The 22,104-nt window shown below is 39.2% G+C and overlaps 1 protein-coding gene across 9 annotated transcripts in view; it reads right to left on the reverse strand.

Annotated features, from left to right (window-relative positions):
- FGR (FGR proto-oncogene, Src family tyrosine kinase) overlaps positions 1–22,104 on the reverse strand; it is a 2,305,304-nt gene that overhangs the window by 1,136,409 nt on the left and 1,146,791 nt on the right. The gene's annotated exons all lie outside the window — the stretch shown is intronic.

The following is a 22,104-nucleotide window of genomic DNA, read 5'->3' on the forward strand; positions in this document are numbered from 1 at the left end:
GCATAGTCTAAAATCTGACAAAATAAACTTTCTCTTTCTTTACAATTAGTATATGCATATAATGTTATAATTTTATATATATATATATATATATATATATGTGTGTGTGTGTGTGTGTGTGTGTATGCGTGTGTGTGTTCTTTCCATTTTAAATCTACAATAGCTAATCCTCCCATTTTTGCTAAAGTTATATCTCATATCTTTACTGTATTTCTATGGAATACAGCTATTCTAGAACATCTCTCATTTCTCAAATTCCAAAATATCTTTCCTCTCCATAGTTTCTCTGTTTGTAATCTTTCTTCATTTGCTAAAATGTTTGATCTTCTAATAAAATTACATCTACATCACATGTATTAACCAAAATCCATATTCTTCTTACTATATTCTTAATACTATTCACATTTACAGAAAGCACTCTAAAATTTTTATTTTCTCTTTTACTTAAATTCATGGTTTCATAACATCATAGTTAATTACTGGACTAGCTTTCTTAATAAAGTAGAGAATTGATTATCCAAAGTAAGTTTGACCAAGGGTAGTTCAGATAATCAAACTGTTTGGTTAATAAAACATACAGTGAAATGGATAAAAAAACTTCTAAAATCTTGTTTTTTCTGCACTCAGGGAATACACTTTTCAACAATTCAGCAAGTCCAGTGGGCAACAAAGTATATTTTTCACATTCAAGCAGGCTACAAGTTCAAAAAACATGCACAAGCTAATACGTTCAATGTTTACATATTCAGACTTTATGCTTTTTCCTACCCAAAAACTTTGGAAAACTGGGTTTGGATAATTGACATTTCTGATAATTGATGTTCAGATAATCGACTCAGTACTGTAGACCATTCTAAGCCTGTGCCTTATGTTTGTGAGTCAAACACCTTAACCATTATACCAACCTTCAGTCATTAGCTGTATATATCCTTTTTCATCAATTTCCTTTCTTTTTTCTTTTGTACTTATTACTTAAAATTTTCTTTTTCTGTCTTTTACACTTTTACCAATAGATTTTTTCCTTTTACTACCTCACAATTTATGTCTTCATCACTTATTTCAGAAACTTCTTCTATGTCTTATTTACTATTTTTTCAGCCAATCTTTCTTCTATTTCCACTAATACTTCTAAAATGTATTAGGTTCATAGGTTCATACTAGGCTATCTGCCCTAGGGCATTTATAAGCCTAGCCAGAATGTGTTTGGCTTTCGCCACCCATTTTAAATTTATTTTGCTATGCCCTTTTTCGAGGTTAGTATACTGTGCCTCTGTCTAACAGTGACACAGAAGTGATACCCGGGGTACACCGACGATCTCCCATCCACTCATCAAGATTCCTCTTGAAGAGAGTCAATGAGGGACTCTGCCTAACCTGGAATGGGATTTTATTCCAGAGTGAAGGGAGCCTCTGGTTTATGAATCTGTCCCTCCAGCATGTCCTATTTATTTCAGTGCTGAGGTTCAAGTCTCTCGAGCGCGTAGCTCGATGGGATTTGGATTTTCTGAGGTGCAGCATGTCCTTTAATTCCGGGTTGGACATGGCTTTATACGTCAGGCACAGATCGCCTCTGAACAGGCAGTATGCCACTGAGTAGAGCTGGAGTTTCTTTAACTGGGCAGCATATGGCATCTGTTTGAGCCCTTTGATCCTCTTGGTGAGGTACTTTTGGGGTCTTTCCAGTTGCTGCAGGTGTCTGGTAAGGTACATCCCAAAACGGGCATTGTACTCAATTATGGGCCTGATGAGGGATGAGTAAAGAGGCACGATGACCTCCCCTGATCTAGATGTGAATCCCTTCATGATTAGGTGGGCTATATAAAATGTTTTTCTAACCACTTTGGCCACGTGGTTGTCAAATGAGAGATTGCTATCAACTTGGGTCCCCAGGTCCTTAATTACTTCTTCTGTACTTAATGGATTACCACCTATGTGGTAATTTGTGGGCACTTTGTTTTTGCCTTGGGTCCCCAGGTCCTTAATTACTTCTTCTGTACTTAATGGACTACCACCTATGTGGTAATTTGTGGGCACTTTGTTTTTGCCAAAGGGGATGACTATACACTTTTTGGCATTTAGCTTGAGGCCATGGATCTGGCACCAGTTGTCTGTTTCTATGAGGCCCTTTTGGAGGATGCTTGTGTCGGCTGGAGAGTCGATTATGGCACCCAGTTTGCAGTCATCTGCGAACTTGGTCAGCCACAGTCCTTCCATGTTGGCCTGTACCTCCGAGAAATATATACCGAACAAGAGAGGTCCCAGGACTGAGCCTTGTGGGACACCACTTGTAACTGGTTTGGAGTCTGACATGGCTCCAGCAATTCTAACCATGTGGGTTCTGTCCTTTAGCCAGTTTGAAATCCATCTAGTGACATAGGGGTTTATATTTAAGCTGGTGAGCTTATCTATAATACCCAAGTGGGGTATTGTATTGAAGGCTTTTGCGAGGTCCAGGTAGGCTGTGTGGACCACCTTCCCCTCATCAATGGCCTTGGTGACTGTTTCAAAGAAATCAACCAGGTTTAAGAGGCAGGATCTGCCCTTAACAAAGCCGAACTAGGTAGGATCCAGTGTCTGTAGGTCCCCAATATCTTTATTTATGAGGTCCATGATGATCCTTTCCATAGCTTTGCAGACCAAGCTAGTTAAGCTTATGGGGCAATAGTTTCCAGGATCCGTTGAGGCACCACCTTTATGGAGAGGGACCACTGTTGCTGTACGCCACTCTTTGGGCACATATCCTGTAGTAAGGCTGAGATTGAACAGTAGTTTTATGTTTGGGTTTAGCTCTTCTTGGAGTTCATGTAGGACGCAGCCCGGGACACCGTCTGGTCCCATTGATGCTGTGTTTTTTGCTTTGGAGAGGGCGGTTCTTTCCTGAGCATCTGAGATGTCAGGGGGCAGCACTCTGCTGGGATAGATATTTGCCCTATTGGTGGGGGGGGGGTTTGCGCTGAACCTGTCAGCTAGGATGTTGGCAATGTCTGTAGGTTCGGTGTATTTTTTGTCATTTTGGACTAATTCTGAGCATATCTGGAAATTACCACCCAGGTTCCTAAAATAACTAAAGAAAGCCTTGTGATTATCCTTAGTGTCCTGTGCAATTTTTCTCTCGAAGCTGGCCTTAGACAATTTTATGAGTGCCCGTAGTTTTTTGCTAATACTGATCAGTGATGCCTTCCCTTTTTGGGAATTTGCTCTATCATTTAGTAGCTTCCTCCTTCTATTGTATAGTTTGTTTATGGCTGGGGTCCACCAGACAGGATGTCTGCCTTTGAAGGATTGGGTCTTGGTTTTATTTTGGATCGCATGATCCATGCATTCCTGAAGGTGTTCATAGAATGCGTTTATAAAGGATTCTGCGGTCTGGGCCGTATTTTCCACAGGCCCGGGGGCTTTGAAAGATTCCACCTCGGTTTTGAGGAGAGTGAAATTTGCTTTAGAGAAGTTTTTCACTGTGGTTTTCTGGGCAGGGGGTGGGGTCGGGATGTGATTATCCAGCGAGATTAGTTTATGGTCTGATTTTAACAGTGAGGGATACACTTCTGGTCTGGAGCATAGAGTCCCCATGTTGGTGATGATCAGGTCCAGTATGTTTTCCCCTCTTGTGGGAGTGGTAACAAGTTGTTCCATAGCATTTGAGTTTATAAATTCTAGGAACCTTTGGGCTAGGGTGTTGGAGCTAGAGTAATGCTCTCAGTCTATGTTTGGATAGTTGAAGTCGCCCAATATAATGGTGTTTGGAGAGACCTTCATATTTTCCAGTGTTCTCAGGAAGGCCGAGTGGGGTTCCTGGGTTTGGGAGGGTGGTCTGTAGCAGGCTATAAACTGGACGGCAGTTTTACCCACTGTTAGTTGCACATGGATAGTCTCTGATGCTTCGTGCTTTGCCACCAACCTGGAGGTGTGGTATCTTTGATGAATATCGATACTCCCCCTCCTTTTGTGGTTCGGTCCAAGTTTTGGGGCCGAAAAGCATGGTATGAGGTATAACTTGGTAGTGCTGGGGTGATCTCGGGAGCCCTGAACCAGGTTTCTGTTACTGCACAGATATCGATGTTCTCCATGCTAAGGAGAGTTTCGAGTGCGTCCATCTTGAGGTTTAGACTTCTGGCGTTGAGTAGTATTACTCTTAGTTTCTTATACCTTGTGATACCTATGGAGGTGGGTTTGTCTTTTGAGCCTTGCCTAAAAAAGGCACTATGGTGGTAGCAAGAGCCTTTGCCAATATCCAAAAACCCAGGGGTGACAGGTGCAAGCCATCCCTAGCGAAGCATTGTGGCTTGTCAAGCATATCATCCCAAGCTGACAGGCATTGGATCCCCTTTGAATGACACCAGTACTTAAGCCAATTGTTGAAATTGATCATCTTGTCTTCATATTGTGGCATCATTCTTGGTGAGGGTAAGATGCTACTCAAGGTCAGGGTCATACCGGCCTGGGCTACATGCTCAGAGAGCTCCTCTATGTCTCTTTTCATGTAGTCCGGAGGTATGCCTCAGGTCATTCACACCAGCATGGACAATGACTGAGTCATATTTGTACTTGCCTTGGAGTGACCTGAGTGCTTGTGTTATGTGGCGGATCCTAGCGCCGACAGGCTGCGCACCGTGACCCTCTCCTTGTTCAGCCTGGTGAGCGGGACGTCAGTGTGCCTGACGATAGAGTCACCTATTACAAGTGTATCAGGTGTGTTGTTTAGTCTTAAGGGTTGTGACTGTTCGCACACTGGCTTTGTGAGATATGTGTTGCACGTGTTTTGTTTTGGGGTAGCGGTTGCTTGGGTGTCTGCTTTGGAGGTCTCTGCTGCTTAGGCAGATCTTTATTTAGAGCCTCTGAGTATGTTTTTGTGTGATTATGTGTTTGGTTTGCTGTCGTGGTAGGTCTATGTGAGACTGGAATTGTAGTGAGTGTGGTTTCCTTCTCCTCCTGACTGGTTATGCCAGTACTGAGTTGAGAGAGCTTAGCCTCCAGTTTGGCTATATGGTTGCATCTCTCGCATGTGTTGGAATTTGTTGGGAGGAGGAGAGGGTTGTCTGTGTACATGAGGCAGTTGTAACATTACCTCAAGATTCCCAGATTCACCAGCTGGACCGGAGAGGAAATTGACAACTGACCTTTGGACATGCTAGAATAATATTGGGAATTCCTTTATAATTGAAAACAAGGGCCAGTGGGGAGTGAGGGTGTAGTGCTTTTAATTTTTAGTGCTGACTTGTATAATTGCTTTAGTGAGCAAGTGCCAGGTAACTTAAGTGCAATGTGTTACAGGTAACTAAAATGCAAAAATGACAAACAGTAACTTTCTTTCAAGTGAAACAAGGAAATAAGTACAGTAAGCAATGCAGATATCACTAGTGATCCACAGAAGCGCTGAGAAGCTGCGTATTAGGTGGAATTAGCGTTCCAGGGAAATAACAAGCAAACAAACAACAAGCATATGAACAAAGCTAGATTCAGCAGGCCTGGATCTAGTCTATCCTACAGCAAACAAGGTGTACCAATTTCAGTAAGATACAGTTCAAATATTCAGGCACTATAAACCTTTAACCATAAATTCCCAGCTCAGAAGGGCAGAGTCCAGCCTCTTCTCCCACAAGAGTGCAGACCACGAACCTTCTTAATGTAAAATAACTGGTCTGAAGCCCAAGTGCTTAAACCAGAACTAATACACTTTAAGAATAACAGACACTGGGCTCTCAATCAGCAGTTCCCAACTTAGAAGGATGAAAGCTACCTGTCCTGCCACCACAGTGCATGCCACAAACCTTCCTAATGTAAAACAACTGGTCTGAAGCCCAAGTGCTTAATCCAAAAGGCTTAGAATGACAGCTACACTTTAATCAAGTTACTACCAAGCAGTAATAAATACAATTGAATACTTTAGAGAATGCCTGGATTAGTGCTCAAGTTACACAAACAAAGCTAGATCCAGCAGGCCCGAATCCAGTCTATGCTACAGCAAACAAGGCGCACCAACTTCAGTAAGAAGCAGTTCAGATATGCATGCACTATAAGCCTTTAACCAGAAATTCCCAGCTCAGAAGGGCAGAGTCCAGCCTCTCCTCCCACAAGAGTGCAGACCACTAACCCTCTTAATGTAAAATAGCTGGCCTGAAAGCCCAAGTGCTTAAACCAGAATTAATATACTTTTAGAATAACAGACACTGAGCTGTCAATCAGCAGTTCCCAACCTAGAAGGATGTAAGCTACCTGTTCTGCCACTACAGTGCAGACCACAAACCTTCTCAGTGCAAAACAACTGGTCCGAAGCCCAAGTGTTTAAACCAAAATGCTTAGAATGAGTTACACCAAGCAGTAATAAATACAACTGAGTACTTTTAAGATGATGCAAAAGTAAAATAAAGTAGGTAGAAACACAAGTACAGTAAAAGCAGATGAAATTTTTTTTTTCTGAACAAGTGCTGAGATCAAAGAAACAGATTTGAGTGCTGAAACTAGAAAACTGGCTAGTTATAAGAAAAAAAAAACTAAGCTAGAAGGCTTCCCTCCAACACAGATGGGCTTGGGGGCTCAGAAGCCTACAAATAGTCTATACCACTTAACAGGAAAGGCAGGAAACAAGCTTAAATTTTTTTTTTCTGTTTCCCAGATGCTCTCTTTGTACACAGTAGGAGTTCCTGAAATCAGAATATGATCTCACTGCACTCAGTTGAGTGAGCAAATGAGCTGGGCCCAGAAGGAGTATCCAAACACAAATTTACAAGAGGGGCAGGCAGTTACAAGGCCACTAAGATTAACACCAAAACAAAACCAGGGAGGGTGGGTAGGACTAACTGAAGAGCAGAGTCAAAACTTCCAATTCAGTTAATATTCCTGCAACACAGTTAAAATCAAGTTAAATACTGTATTTTTGAAAAAAAAAAAGTGCAGATAAAGGTACTTAAATTCTCTTATACGTCCAGTTGAATACAGCTGGTTCTTAGCCGGCCAAAGATGAGGTTTTTAAGCAGAAAATATTTCACACTGTACCACTTAAATAGGCAAGGACAGGAAATCAAAGAATGTGGCTACCCCCACACCTGTAATTACTAGCAAATAACAAAATTCAGCAAACACTGACTAACTTCCAGCTCAGTTAATTTTCCTGCAACACAGTTAAAATCAATTTAAATACTGTATTTTTGAAAAAAAAAAGTGCAGATAAAGGTACTTAAATTCTCTTATATGTCCAGTTGAATACAGCAAGTTTTTAGCCGGCCAAAGCTGAGGTTTTTAAGCAGAAAATATTTCACACTGTACCACTTAAATAGGCAAGGACAGGAAATCAAAGAATGTGGCTACCCCCACACCTGTAATTACTAGCAAATAACAAAATTCAGCAAACACTGACTAACTTCCAGTTCAGTTAATATTCCTGCAACACACAGTTAAAATCAATTTAAATACTGTATTTTTGAAAAAAAGTGCAAATAAAGGTATTTAAATTCTCTTATACGTCCAGTTGAATACAGCTGGTTCTTAGCCGGCCAAAGCTGAGGTTTTTAAGCCTCTTTTTCTCTTTCTTTTTACTTACTCTTATTTTCAGTTTTGCAATCCATTCATAAATGTTCACGTTTGTTGCATTTATAACATTTCATTTCAAATGTTTGCATCATATACCATTTCTTCACAAATGTAACATGTTCCTTTGTCACAGTTACTTATCAAATGTCCTTCTTTTCCACAAAAAAAAAAAAAAAAATGTGTTGGGTTCTCTCCAGTATTTTAGAACACCCTGTTCCCTCCACATTTACCATGCTTGGTATATGTATAATTTTTTTCTCTTTCTATTTTTAACACAGTATTACAGTCCCAGCCACAAGTTCATAAACCCCTTTTCTCATAAACTTTTGCAGTGCCCAGTATTTCTTTACATAACGTTTTCAAATGTCCTTTCAAAATCCTCTTTCTACATCTGTTCAAAACTATACATGAATTTTCTTTTTTGTTTCCCTATTCAATGGTTTTATCAGATAACGATTCCATGGGTTACAGTCTTTCTTTTTTTCATATTCTCTAAGAAACATTTCCATTGAAAAACAACCTCAAATATAATGTAACTAAATGTCTGTTTGTTAATAAGAATACATGCTCTTACCTCATGTGATTTTACACCCAAAGGAGCTATTAAATTGTCTCACACTTCATATTTGTCTGTTTCTTTGTCTTCTTTACTTTAAACCCTTACCATGTACTTCCATTTTTAATTTTCTTCTGTCTACTTTACTGCTACATCACTTTATCCTTCTTTTACTTTCTCTGCATATGTTTTCTTTTCCATCTCACTACTATTCTTCAGGATTGTCTCTGCATCCTCCTTTTGTATTTCCTCCATAATGCCCCATCCCCCCCCACCACCACCATGGAACATCTCCATCATTTTCTGGCTCACTCTCCGCCACCATTTCTTTAAGTAAAATATTCCGCAACCCCCCTCACTGGAGGGTTGTAATTATACATCCATCATTTGCTGACTCATCTCTATCAAACAGAGTTCCTTGAAACATTTCGTCAGAATACTGCACACATTCTTTGGTCTTGATATTTGATTTCTCCTCCATTTTTTATACCATTCCATCACACCCTTCTTCTTCCATCTGCCCCCCTGTTTCCCCAAGCCACTTCTGTGCCTGGAATGGAAACAGGAAGTGCTCCTCTGAAATGGGTCTCATTAGCAACAATGATAAGTAGGAGAAGTTCCCCAGTGCTCTCATCAAATTCCCCTAGACTACTAGTCTAGTGGGGCAAATTTGATCTATAAATAGATAAAGAAATGAATTTATCACAAATGTGATGCGAACGTTGGACTCCATGCAATGGAAACAGTTAGCTGGTGGAGCATTAGAATCATCACAGGAGATATTTTGGGCTGACATTTTGTTTAAAGAGCAAAGTCTTACTCCCAACACACAGAACTTAAAGCAGGCCACTGGGGGGAGAATAAAATGTTTTTAAACATAAAATACACATAGAACACAAAATACATTTCAACTTTTCAGGCAATTAAGGAATAAGATAAAATACCACATAGAACATAACAAATAAACATATTATAACATCCTACCCACATAGTTTTTATAACATTTTATAACATAAAACCCACATAGTTTAATAACTATTTTATACACACTATATTGTCTCCTTCAAACATTAATACATCTACTACCCTCTCACTGCCAGAACCCTCTGCTAAATATCCTCACCTATTTGACTTCAGCCTAGTACCTACCTCCATCATTAAAAAACTCCTACATAAGCTAAAACCAACCACTCTAGAAGCTGACCAACTCCCGTCAGACTACTTAAAAATGGCTGCAGATGCAATTGCTTTTACAGTCTCTATATTAATAAATAGAGCTATACCTGAAAACATTTGTTCCTTCCATTTGGAAAAAATCTATTATTATACCTTTATACAAAGGTGGCACATCTACAGAGTTTAATAAATGCAGGCCGATTGCAATCCTCTCTCCCCTGTCAGAAATACTTGAGAAATGTATTCATGTGCAGCTTTTACATCACCTGAATTTAAGTAATCTACTCTCACAAACACAGCATGGCTTCAGACCCCACCAAGGCATAACCACATCCCTCCTTCACTTCAACAACACTATAAACCAGCATAGGAACAATGGTAACCTAGTGTCAACTGTGTTCCTAGACTTATCCAAAGCTTTTGACACTGTATCACACCAACATTTACTTGCTAAGCTCTCTTTTATAGGTCTGCTACTATCTTATAGGTTCATAGGTAGGTTCATTGGTAGGTACTAGGCTATTGGCCTTAGGGCCTATATAAGCCTAGCCAAAAATGTACCCTGGATTTGCCACCCAAGAAAATTATTTTCCTGTGCCACTGTCGAGCAGAGCCACAGAAGTGATCCCTGGGGTGAATTGCCTATCTCCCATCCAGTCATCAAGATTTTTCTTGAAGAGTGCTAATGAGGAGCTCTGTTTGGCATAGATAGGTAGTCTGTTCCAGAGTATGGGAAGTCTCTGGGACAAGAATCTATCCCTCCAGCAAGTTCTGTTTATTGTGGTGACAAGGTTTAGGTCCCTAGAGTGTGTAGCTCAGAGGGATTTGGATTTCTTTAAGTGGAGCATGTCCAACAGCTCTGGGTTTGACTTAGCTTTGTATGTTAGGCAGAGATCGCCTCTGAGTAGATGATATGCGACGGAGTAAAGCTGATTTTTTTGAGACAGTCTGTCTAGGGCATCTGTTTGAGGCCAGCAATCCTCTTTGTGAGGTATTTCTGTGGCCTTTCCAGTTGTTGTAGATGTCTTGTGAGGTACATACCAAAAGGGGCATTGTACTCTATAATGGGTCTAATGAGTGATGAGTAGAGGGGAACAATGCCCTCTTTTTTTCTGGATGAGAAACCTTCTGTGATGAGGTGAGCCACGTAGTAGGATTTCCTGACCATTGTGGCAATGTGATTATCAAAGGAGAGACTACTGTCCACATGTGTCCCAAGGTCTCATTACATTTTCGGCATTAAGTAGACTACCAGCTATGTGGTAGTTCATGGGTACAGAGTTTTTACCAAAGGGGATGACAATACACTTTTTGGCACTGAGCTTCAGGCCATGGCTTTGACACCAGGCATCTGTCTCAGTGAGGCCCTTTTGTAGTATGTCCACATCGTTAGGAGTTTTGATTATGGCTCCTAGTTTGCAGTCATCTGCAAACTTTGTTAGCCAAAGACCTTCTGTGTTAGGCTGTACTTCAGAGAAGTAGATACCAAACAGGAGAGGACCCAGGACTGAACCCTGTGGTATTCCACTTGTCACTGGTCTGAAGTCGGATTTGGAGTCTGCTACTTTCACATTGTGGGTTCTGTCCATGAGCCAGTTGGCAACCCATCTTGTGACATAGGGATTTATACCTAGTTTAATTCCAGAGTGGGGGATGGTGTTGAAAGCCTTGATGAGATCTAGATAAGCTGTGTGAAGCACCTTACCCTCATCTAAGGCTTTGATGACTGCTTCAAAGAAGTCAATCAGGTTTAGGAGACATGATCTGCCTTTTACAAATCCGAACTGGGTACGGTCCAGAGTTTGGAGTTTACCAATGTCTTTGTCTATGAGTTCCATGATGATATATTCCATGGCCTTGCAGACCAGGTTCATCAGGCTAATGGGGTGGTAGTTCCCGGGGTCTGTCATGGCTCCCCCTTTGTGGAGTGGGATAACCATTGCAGTGCGCCATTCAGTGGGCACAAAGCCTGATGTGAGGCTATGACTGAACACAGTACTTAGGTAGGGTACCAGTTCATTCTGTAGTTCATGTAAAATGCAGCCTGGGATATTGTCAGGTCCCATGGATGCTGTGTTCTTGGCTTTGGAGAGTGTGTTTTTTACCTGTGCAGCTGTGATTACAGGAACTTTGCATTCTTCCGGTATAGAGATGGGCCCTCTAGGGGGTGAGATGGGGGTAAAGTTAGCACTGAACCTATCTGCCAGGATGTTGGCAATATCAGTTGATTCTTTATATTTAGTGCTTTTGTGCTGTAACTCAGAGCAGATCTGGGTGTTGCCATTGAGATTCTTGACATAGCTATAGAATGCTTTTTGGTTGTCTTTAGATTCAGTGGAGATTTTGTTTTCGTAACTAGCTTTGGAGGATTTTATGAGGGATCTCAGCTTCTTACTGAGGTTGACCAGGGAGTTCCTCCAGTCATGGGATTTTACTCTTTTTGCAACAGTTTCTTTCTTCTGTTGTAGAGTTTGTTTATGGCAGAGGACCACCAGATTGGCTTCCTTTTTTTGGAGGATAGCATCTTGGGTCTATTAGGGATAGCATGATCCATGCACTCGTGTAAGTGCATATAAAGTGCATTTGTATAGGATTCAGCAGTCATACCTCTATTGTCCATCTGCATGGGTGTCATGAAGTTTGCCACTTCTGTCTTAAGAAGTGTGAAGTTGACTTTGGAGAAGTTTTTTACAGTGGTTTCTCTAATTGGGGGTGGGGGCAGGATGTGGATGTCTAGGGTGATTAGCTTGTGGTCGGATCTGACCAATGAGGAATTGACCTCTGGTGTGGAACACGGGTTGCCCATGCTGGTAATGACCAGGTCTAGGATACTGCTGCCCCTGGTGGGGGTGTGAATAAGTTGCTCCAAGGCATTGGAATTTATGAATTCCAGAAAACATTGAGCAAAAGAGTTGGTACATGAGTAGTTTTCCCAGTTAATGGTGGGGTAGTTGAAATTGCCCATTATTAGGGTGTTAGGTTGTACCCTAATACTTTCCAGTGTATCAAGAAATGAGCAGTGGGAATCCTGGGGCATGGTGGGGGGTATGTAGCAAGCTACAATTTGGATTGCAGTCTTGCCCAGAGTTAGTTGCACTTGGATAATCTCGGATGCATTATGCTGTGCAACTAGCCTGGAGGTGTGGATATCCTTAATGAATATGGACACGCCTCCACCTTTAGTGCTTTGTTCTGGGTTAGGTGGCCGAAAGGTGTGGTATAAATTATAGCCTGGTAATGCAGGGGTGCTCTCTGGAACTTTGAACCAGATCTCTGTCACTGAACAGATGTCGATGTTCTCCATTTTAAAGAGTGCTTCGAGTGAGTGCATTTTGAGGTTTAGGCTTCTAGCATTGAGTAGCATTACCCTCATATTTTGCTTGCTTGTACCTGTTACAGTGGTGAATTTGTCATTTGAACCTTTCCTAAAAAAGGCACTATAGGGCTGTCAAGAGCCTTAGCCAGTATCTGGAATCCCAAGGGTGACAGGTGCAAGCCATCACTGGCAAAGCATCGTGGTCTGTCGATCATTTTGTACCTGCCTGGGCTACAAGATCAGAGAGCTTCTCCATGTCTCTTTTCATGTAGTCCAGGGAGTTACATCCCAGGTCATTTGCACCAGCATGGACAATGACAGTGTCATATTTGTACTTGTGGAGTGACCTGAGTGCATGCATTATGTAGCAGATCCTGGCACCTGACAGGCAGCTGACAGTAACTTTCTCCTTGTTTAGCCTGGTGAGTGGAACATCAGTGTGCCTGACTATAGAGTCACCTATGACTAGAATGTTGGGTACGTTGTTATGCCTTATGGGCTGTGGTTGAGTGGCACACTGAGTTTGTGGGCTATGTGTCATTTGAGTTGTGTTGGGGGGTGGAGTTTGCTTGCGTTTCTGCTTTGGGCCATCCCTGATTCTTGGGCAGGTTTTTATTGAGAGCATCCGCAAATGTAGGTGTTTGTTTTGTGTTTCTATGTGTATGTTTTGGTGGTGTAGGTTTTGAGGGACTATGTGATGAGTGTGGTGTGGTGCAAGTGTTTACCTTCTCCTCTTGACTGTCTAGTCCAGTCTTGGGTGAAGAGAGCTTTGCTTCCAGTTTGGCAATATAAGTGCATCTCTCACAAGTTGTAGTGTTGGGTGTTAGGAGGAGAGGGTTGTCTGTGTACATGAGGCAATTGCTGCATTACCCCAAGATGCCCAGATTCATCAGGTAGACAGGAGAAATCACCGGGAGCTGACCCTTAGACATACCTGGATAGGTGCATATTTATTAAGTACTAAAAACTGCTTTCCTTTAGACAAGTGAGGAAAGTTGAGTGCTGTAGTAATTTGCAGCTTATTTAGTGCTTACAACGAGTTCTGAACAAGTTTCCCTTAAATGGTTCCTTAGTTATCTATCTGGAAGGCAACAAGCAGTCAAACGGTAACAGGTCCTTTCTTCATCTTCCCCAGTTACCGTAGGTATTCCTCAGGGCTCTATACTCGGACCCCTTCTTTTTAATATTTTTATAAACAAGCTTCACACTGCCATACACCAAGCAAATATAGTACACTATGCAAATTATTTGACTTTACAATCTCCAGACTACAAGAAATCACCCAAATTTATTTCTCTTCAATTGAAACCTGTCTGAAAAATTCAAACGTACTCCTTAATCCAAATAAAACCAAACTGGTGTTCTTCCCCCCAAAACATTATCTCCATCAAAAACAATCTTTCCTGGTTACATCAGCAAATAATACTAAAATTGAGGTAGTACCACATTATTATAGATGACAATCTTAAATTCAATCAACATATTCTTCAAACAATTAGAAAGACCCACCAGAAACTTGTCTCCTTTTTACAGGGTAAAACAGTACCTTACAGAACCAGCAAGAAAAACCCTAGCCTCATCCTATTTGCTTCCAACCCTCTTATGTGCCTCACCTATCCTTATAAAGCTAAGTGCTACACTAAAATCCAAACTAGCTTCCTGTTACAACAAAGCAGCTAAATTTGCCACCAACAATGTGCACCGATTGGGGAGAGATGGGCGAAGGCTGCCAGCCTAGTCAAATAGAATTTGATATATAATTCTGGCAATTGTAAATAATTGTAAAATACAGGCATGTTTCTTGAGTGTAAAAGAATAGTGTAAAATGTGGAACTGCAAAATATGTGACAACATTGCACTCTACTGGCCCAGTGAAGCACGTTGTGACCCTTTCATGTTAGAATTCAGTTCCAGTGCATCTGGATGAAGGTTTCATGCCCATTGTTTTAAGGCTAAAGTTTATGACCAGAATTTACACATGGAAGGTGCTTTATTGCTCTGGTTTTTGTTAGAATATACATGTGAAATGTCTTCTGTTGTTGTAAGTCTCAGACCAGGTGTTAAGATGATGCAATATGAATACTGGGAAAACCTAAGTGTCAAAAATGATGTAATCTGGGAGGGCCTTAGAGACGTTTGTTAGTAATGTTTAAATACTATTTCTCACAAGAGACTTGGAGCATTTTGATCTGGATATCCAACTTATCAGCACTTTGCCTAAGCCCACATGTAAGTTTCTAGCATTGTTATTTCTTGCAGGAATAGTTAAAGTTAGTAAAGATTAATTAGGTATTTTTCTTTAAAATCAGACCTGTACTACTGTATTATTTTAAGTTTCTGTGTGATCTCTGAACTCTTAGATATCTCTGTGGTGTAGTAGTTTTGTCTTGTGTTTTAATTATTTATTATTAAATATTTTTAAAACCTTCTACATGTGGCTGGTTTATGTAAAGATAAATTATGCTTTAAAGTACATTATATATTTATAGAGTTTACTGTCTAAGCCCTTCCAATAAGCCTAGACTGTTAGTCATACTACCACTGGATTATAATATTGCACAGCAATAACTGGACTCACTTTTAAGGGCCTTTTAGTAGCTGATATTATTAGCTGAGTGGTGGCAGGGATTAGTACCATATGGTCTAGGTAAAGGGGTACAGCTGGAGAATCTGTGTTAGCCTTTCCCAGGAGTGTCTGTGAAGTTGTATAAATAATTATCTCGAAGTGTGTGTGTGTGTGTGTGTGTGTGTCCTGTGTCAGCTTCTTGGGCAGGGACATGAAGCACTGGTTGGACAGAGAGGGTACTGGAGGTTTTAGCTTGCCCAGCTTTGCTGAGACCTAGACCCTACAGCTGTGCCAGTGTGGAGTCTTATTGGGGACCTGGTGAGCAAGGGAGCAACCAGCCCCAGACTGACTGTGATCTCTATGTGCACTTAAGGGAAATTGTACTTTACTGTGTGTATTAGTTATCCTTTCCTCTCTTCTGTGAGATGACCTCCCTGGTGTTAGTGGTGAGGATTGAGGCTTCTTGATTGCTGGTCCAGGGCACAGTCATCACACCCATACTGAGGGTCATTTCAAGTACCAACTGGTTCTAAAAGATCAAATATCGAAGACTGCCCTTTGTTCCTTATCAGACAAAGTTACTTGAACAAGGTACATGTTCTTTTCCTTGAAACAGCATTTTTTTTAAACAGACTACCACTGTTTGATGCAAAACTATGTCCAAAGTCTCCTGCATTGTCACAAGCAGCTAGAAGACATCATATAATTGTTCCTGAGAAAACTACACTTTACATCCCTGTTCCCCTCTGCTGAAGGTACAACAAAGAGCTCAGAAAACTTCCAATACACCCCTTAAAATGTCTCCCCCTTTTCTTTGTGAATTAAAAATGGTACTATGGACACCAGGAATTTTTTAGAAGCCTCCAATGCATGCTCCCTCCACAGAATAACTTGCAGGGCTTTTCAATGTAAAAGGAAGATCAGACTAACAGATTGTTAGGAAAATGAAGCTCTGCTTTACATGCAGGGATGAGTCAACTAATTTCTTTCTTAGCTTACATTTTACCCTGAGTCATGTTAAGAACTCCGTGACTTGCAACACATGCAGCATTACAAGTACTTCAGAACAAAGGAAAACAAATTGTCTGTCATGTTTCAGTGAGTTTAAGTTCAATATAATTTTTCTGCAAGGGATATTTTTCTCCTGTTGTAACTGATGAAAGATGGAGCTGGGAGAGGTGCTTCTTCTTACTGGTCCTCTGTTACCTCTTTTATACAGAGAGATAAGTAGCCTTTCATGCAAGAGGGGTTATGTAATTTGTAATTTATGGCTGTGGTTAAGATATAGCAGATATACAAGGGACAAATACAGAATGAGGAAAAAAATGTCTGAGTAAAATTACCTTTACATTCGGTCCACTTCTCTTTTAAGCATCTTCTGCACATTTTAATAACTGCAGCAATACTTTGTGGGTTGTAGCTGGTCAGGTCTGGTCAAACAAGAAGATTGACATAGCCACTGCTATATATGGATGAAGATCTGTTTGGCCATTGCTCTTTGCTCGCTAACAGCTAATCCAATCCTCAGCAAGCAGCAAGCAGGCTGCATTTGTAGCCACTAGTATGTAGATTTTTATGGGTTTGCTATATATTCTTTTTGTGACGCTTGTCTCAGAATGACCGTATCAACTGCATCATTTAACAAACTGTTTATTTAAAAGAGCCAGATAAAAAGAATAAAACAAATGCACTTGACAAGATATAAGCTATTAATGTTTCTGTTTATACCTCATAGTCTTGAAAATTGCTCTTTTATAGCGAAATGTGGACCAACAGAAAAACTCAACATCCTAATCAAATCCACCTGTTAACAAATATAACTCTATGCTGGCCATAGGTTTATCACATAACCTACATAGATGATGGCAGAGCTATCCCTGGAAGCGTTTTTCAATTAGATATCAAATATAAGACTGATATTACCTTAAAAATGGGAGAACTAGAAAGTTCTCATCTGTTCACTAATTTCCTATGTTGCTACATATTCCCCAAAATAATGCCCTTTTTATATGGTATAATACCTAAATATGATGTTAAGAATTTTGTGTATATACTTAATTCAGAAAGCATACTTCATTCTTGACACAGTGTTTCTGCAGGCTCTCTGGTAGCACTTAAAGATCATATCAAAATGGCTGTAATGGAACACTGTGAAAAACTTCCATTTCAGACCTGTTGCACAGTTGCACCTTCTCTGTGACAAGCCATGTCATATAGCAGCTGTCTGATTATTTGGAATGATTTAAAAAAAAAGTTTAAAACAGTGATGTTACAGCTGATGATGTTAGATTTCATAGATGGATGTTGTGTGCACGTAGAGACTGGTGCAATAAATTAGTGGCTTCCACTGTAAGCACACTTTAAGCCATATAATCAGATTCCTTGTGGTAAAAATGAATTATAGTCAATCAGAGCACATGCTTCTTATTATTGCAAGTTGTTTCACCATTTTGTCTTAGGATGATACTATTCCCAGTGAATTTTAAAGTAAATCACCACCGTACATACTACCTGAATTTATTTAATTTATTTACTTATTTATTTATATTTTGCTTACTGGGTTAACCCCACTAGGTTTATGGCCTCTTTGCAGGTGAGACCTGAGGTGGCATTCAAACTGACTAGGGAAAATTCGGCCAGAGCACCAGGGAACTTCTCCTCCTCTTTTCAATAAGTGCCATGGAATCATTTATATCCACCTGAGATATCATTAATTCAGCAGATGGGACCCTGGTTTAATACCTGTTCTGAAGAATGACACACTAATGATATGCATTGCAGATGAAACAACAATGTAGTACTTGTTGCTGCAGAATTAACATTCTTTGCCAAAACATTTTATCCTTTGCTCTTTCTTTGCACTTTACTCAAATGTGATTCATAGATCTTTTCAAGTGTGTGAAATATTATTTTATCAGATTTGAACATCATTCCCTGGACCCTTTTTATTCCTCCTTAATGGAAAAATGGAGCTGAAGCCTTTCCTTTGTTTATGAGTTTTGTTCAGAGTATCCATTTATTGAGTACATCTTCATAGTTTCATAGACTTGTACTAGGCTAACTGCCTTTGTGGGCCATTTTAAGCCTAGCTAACTACCCCATGTGAGAATCAAACCCTGCACCTTTGGTTTATAAGGCAAACCCCTTAACCATTATGCCAACCTCTCACCCTTACTTCTTTTAGTAACTACATCTCTAAGTCAGCATCAGTACACTTCTGAGATGTTTTTACTTTTTCATATATCATTGGTAACTGTGATTTACCTAAATAATCTCTAGTTCTTCTAAAAGTTCTAAATGATGGGAAGTATTGAATCCCTGCAAATAAAATTAAAATTAAGCTTAAGTGTTGCTTGAAGGATGGCAAGCCCCATGCAGCCTCCATGTGGGAGTCAAGTCCCCACCCCATGCATGTATGTATGCTGTCTTCACAGTCATACAAACATGAAGAAGGGTGAATTCTTGCAGTGATTCCCTGTCGAAATGTTATTTAAACTCAGTAAACAGAATCCTTGTGGAGGTGGAACTCTGTTGGGAAGCACAGGGAAGTTTACTTTTCACTAATTAATTCCTTTAATGGTGCAATAATATTTTCACTTCCTCTACAAACATCAAAAGTTTTTGATAAAATCATGTCTGTTTATCTTAAAAATCTTCCCATTGTCACAACTTGTCATGTAATTCCTTATACCACAGACTATTCTGTACCTTACTAGAGAATCATAAAGCACACCAATTTCACAGTTTTGGGTTCTGATGTTTTACTTCAGCTACATATGCATCCATAGCCTCAGTATGCTTTTGTTCTTCTAAAGAACAAGTGCTAAATTAATGGAAAATTATTTCTAGGCTGGAAATAATTACTTAATGTACACCTAAGTGCTCCATTAAACTGGTCAAGTTGAGTGTTCATCAAGTGAAACATTGGGGATTCATAAGTGATGCTAAAATGCATGTACGTAAAATAAAATGTGAGTCAGCAAAGTCAAAAATGAAAATTAAATGCAGAATAAACTATAGATGTAATGGATTCATATGTAAAAAAACATGAGGTAATGTACTGTAACAAAAAAGAATGCAAGATTGTGGAGCTTGCACATTTCTAATTCAAATCTCCCCTAGGTATGACTGTAAGCATATTGTAAGATAGACTTTTACTGTATGAAAAACAATATATTCTCTCTTTTACACATTTGATTGTTCTTAACTCAACGTGTAAACTAAAAAAATATATATTTTTGTCTACCTTTTGAGTAATTAATTGTTCTTAAGTCATTGTGTAAATGGAAAATTTCTTCTTATCTACCTTTGCTTAGAGCTACCAGGCTATAGTTGAAATAAGTTCAATTTGCATTAGTCCACTATCTCAATTAATAGTCATGAAGTTAAATAAATAAATATAAATATATAAAATAAATAAATGTTATCATTTTGTCTTTCTGATCACTGAGGAAAATAAAAGAGTTAAATATCTTTATGACTTATGCAGGAATTTAGCAGATGGTACAAAATTTTCAGCTAATCTCCTTGGAATGAGAAATAATTCAAATTTCTACATCTGGAGCTTCCACTGTTATTGTGAATTTCCTTGTAGTACATGGAGTGCAGCAATTACACTGCAAATTCAGGAGCTGACAACATCTCCCTAGTGTAAGCTCAATGTTAATACTGATTGGGGTATTTAACAAAATTTTATTTAGGGCACCCTAATTGCTGTTACAATTGGATTTCATGGAAGAGAGTAACACTGGACAGTGCCAACAAGCAAAGGACAGAAGCAGAAGATAAAACAACTTTCAAAAGTGTTAGAACTACACTCTGCCATACTTACAGACCAAACGTGTGGCGGAATGAAGTATCATGCTTTTAAAAGCTGTTTTAACCTCTGCCAGAGGAGCACTGTGTTTCTCCCTGCTTTCAACTATACTCAATTATGCAGGACATCTGTTAATTTCCCTCATATTTTTGCCCAACCTCTGATAAAATGTTTTATATTCTAGTAAATTACTAAGGATTGCAATTAGTCCGTAATGCTAGACTTTAGTGCTTGCACTTCTTATTGTTCAGAAAATTAATATTGTATGCAAAATCTGCTTTTCTACTAGCATTTAAGTGAATTACAGCAATATTTAAAAATTATCTCTGATTTTTAGCCTTTGTACCCCTATTTTTGGATTTGTTCAGAATTCTTAAGTAAAGAAGTTGAACGGTATTCTGCTGTCTGATAGTGCTTGATAGGTACTTTATCATCTCTCAAAGCCAGTAAAAGACTTAGTTCTCTTTTTCTCCAACAGAAGTATCCAATCTCCATGAGGGCTATATTGAAAATTGAATTCTATGAAATATCTGTGCACCCCACGATATGTATATCACTGAAACTATGTCATTAGCATTTAAAGGTATATGCTGCATTACTAATATTTCCTCTTAAAAGTTAATTTGCATACCATGGCTTACACAGATGTGTGTTGTTGGCCACACCCTTGTTTGATGCCATATATGTATAGCCTGTCCCAACTAATCTTTCCTCATGCCTCACAAGAACTACTTTATATGGGTTGCATAAATTTTGATCTGTTAATATTTTCACCCTATTATCTCTTTAATAAGACTGTTTGAGCTATAGTCCATATTTCTGTAGAGTGACACTTCTTAAAGTCTTCCTAGCTTTCCATTTTGTGACTTTAAACCCTGTATCTTTGTTGTAGAATCTGGTACACAGTTGAAATCTATAAACTGCAGATAATGTGGAACCATTTTTTTTCACTTACCTGTAGTCTTTCTTTTTCACTTATTTAGACAATTCCTATTGGAACTACTCCTCAAAAATTAATAACGAATACTTTTCTGAAGAATACAAGAAATTAATACTAAAATTTGCAGATAAAACTACATCTTCATTATACCTGAACAGTTTCACTTGGAAATTTTACATAGAGCTTTTGTCACTTTAACAAAATTACAATTATGTATAAATCAAATAGAGTTAAATGCTGGAGATGTGATTCTGAAATAATAGCTGATTGGCTGTGTATGATATATGACTGTGAAGTCATGTCCACTTTTTTGGAAAGAAATGAATAAGTTTAGTCAGGCTCTATGGTCAGATAGATGTAATAGTTCAATATCTTTAGTTTTATTTAATGCTCTGATTTCTGAGATAATTCCAAAAAAAACAAGTGCCTCTTCTTTGGTCTGTTCTTGCTATAGCCACAAAAGTAATTGCTAAAAATTGGAAAAGTAAAGTTACCTCCCAGTGTTGAATTTATTAGTATGGCAAACATTGTTTGCAGTAGTGAACTGTATACTATAAAGATGAGAACTTCTAAATATTACACATTCATATGAATTTTGGATTAAACTTAAAGACTTGCTTGAAAAATATTAATTGTTGTTGATGTATAATTTGGATGTATTGATCAGCTGTGGACCTATGTAAATAGTTATTTGTTTGTTTTATAATTGATTTGTTTATTTATTGTTTTAAAACCAAATAAAAAATAGGTTCTTTGGTGTAGAGGTTTGAGCCCTATGTCCTAGATGAAACAGGATGGAAGAGGAGTGGTCCAGCCACTGGTTGAGTCAGCTGGGGGTTGCTGAGAGTGAAAAGCTGGCATTAGCTTGCCTGTCCCTGAGACAGGATGTTTGTTAAGCCCTTTCACAACAGGTCTTCTTGGGGGAAGGTCCACATCTTTAGATTCACAATACAAATGTGTAGTATGCACACACTGGGATGAATACTCATTTTTGCTTCTGGTGAGCGAATGAGCTTGGGATCATTGATTCCTTGCATTCAGCTGTGTTAAGAACACAACTGTGTTATAAGTTAAACTTATAAGCACTACTGCTCCTTCATCCCACATTAGTAAGTACCCAGAACCATGGATTTGACCTTTCCAACTATCTCTTTAGCCAGCTTGGTTGAAATGTCGATCCTGAGAAAATGTAGCCGTTGTTTTATGT

This window comes from Protopterus annectens, chromosome 1.part1, assembly GCF_019279795.1.
Source record: "Protopterus annectens isolate FY-2018-M chromosome 1.part1, PAN1.0, whole genome shotgun sequence".
NCBI lineage: Eukaryota > Metazoa > Chordata > Ceratodontiformes > Protopteridae > Protopterus > Protopterus annectens.